This window comes from Otolemur garnettii, unplaced genomic scaffold, assembly GCF_000181295.1.
Source record: "Otolemur garnettii isolate 467f Iridium unplaced genomic scaffold, OtoGar3 scaffold00129, whole genome shotgun sequence".
NCBI classification, from domain to species: Eukaryota; Metazoa; Chordata; class Mammalia; order Primates; family Galagidae; genus Otolemur; species Otolemur garnettii.
In genome coordinates, this window is record NW_003852524.1 from 555,051 (window position 1) to 556,431 (window position 1,381).

General features: G+C 44.6%; 1 protein-coding gene across 1 annotated transcript in view; it reads left to right on the plus strand.

Annotated features, from left to right (window-relative positions):
• Positions 1 to 1,381, plus strand: part of LRIT3 (leucine rich repeat, Ig-like and transmembrane domains 3) — a 21,787-nt gene that overhangs the window by 4,658 nt on the left and 15,748 nt on the right. The gene's annotated exons all lie outside the window — the stretch shown is intronic.

Consider the following 1,381-nt stretch of genomic DNA (forward strand, 5'->3'; position numbering starts at 1 on the left):
GAGACAGAGTCTCACTTTGTCACCCTTGGTAGAGTGCTGTGGTGTCACAGCTCACAGCAACCTCAAACTCTTGGACTGAAGTGATCCTCTCACCTCAGCCTCCTGAGTAGCTATGGCTATAGGCCCCTGCCATGCCTGGCTATTCTTAGAGACTGGGTTTCACTTTTGCTCAGGCTGGTCTTGAACCCATGAGCTCAGGCAATCTACCCAACCCAGCCTCTTAGAGTGTTAGGATTACAGGCATGAGCCACCACACCTGGCAGTTATTTAGTCTTTTATTATTATTTTATTTAAATTTCTTTTTGTGAGACAGAGTCTCACTATGTCACCCTTGGTAGAGTTGCTCACAGCAACCTCAAACCCTTAGGCTTAAGCTATTCTCTTGCCTCAGCCTCCAGAGTAGCTGGAATTATAAGTGCCTGCCACAATACCTGGATATTTTTCTATTGCTGTTGTCATTGTTGTTTAGCAGGCTCGGGCTAGGCTCGAACCTGCCAGCTTCAGTATATGTGGCTGATGCCCTACTCACTGAGCTACAGGTGCCAAGCCAATTGTCTAGTCTTTTAAAATCTATTTGATTTGGTCTCTTACTCTGAATTTGTACTTTTAATGGAATAGTACTTGAGTTAAGTCAAGTTACCTGTTTTTCCCCGTGTAAGGTGTAATGGTGGTGTGCATATGAGTATGTGTGTGTGTGCATGCAGGGGTGGGGGAGAGCTAGCTTTATAAACTGAGAGTGCTCCATTTCTCTTAGAGGGCCTTGGGCTGAGTAGAGTATTGTGTACATCACAGCAACCTCAAACTCTTGGGTTTAAGTGATCCTTTTGCCTCAGCCTCCCAAGTAGCTGAGACTACAGGTGCCCACCACAATGCTTGGCTAGTTTTTAAGAGATGGGGTCTTGCTCTTGCTGAGGCTGGTCTTGAACTCCTGAGCTCAGGCAATCTACCTGCCTGGGCCTCCCAGGGTGCTAGGATTACAGGCACGAGGCGCCACACTCAGATTCTGCCTTGATTCTTGAGAGCACACCAATACTCTATACTCTGGTACAATCAACCTTTTGCTCAATTTGCTTTTCAACTATTCACAAGGTTCTTCAGGAGTAGGAAAGGGGCACTGGCATCATCATGAGACAGCAGTGGTTTAATTAGTTGGGAAGAATTGCTTCCAAATTTTCTCAGTCTATAAAGAAATAGTGGAGACGCCATTTATTTTACCCACCCCAAATGGTTCTTTGAATGGATTTGATCTCTAAGTTTAGCTGTAATCAGTTCTGTAGTTTGATCTTGACTTTGTTTAGGGTCTATGTATAGTCTCTTAGGTTCCAAAATTGTAAACTCTGTCCAGTAAGACCTTCTCTTCACATATGTAGTGCTTTGCATG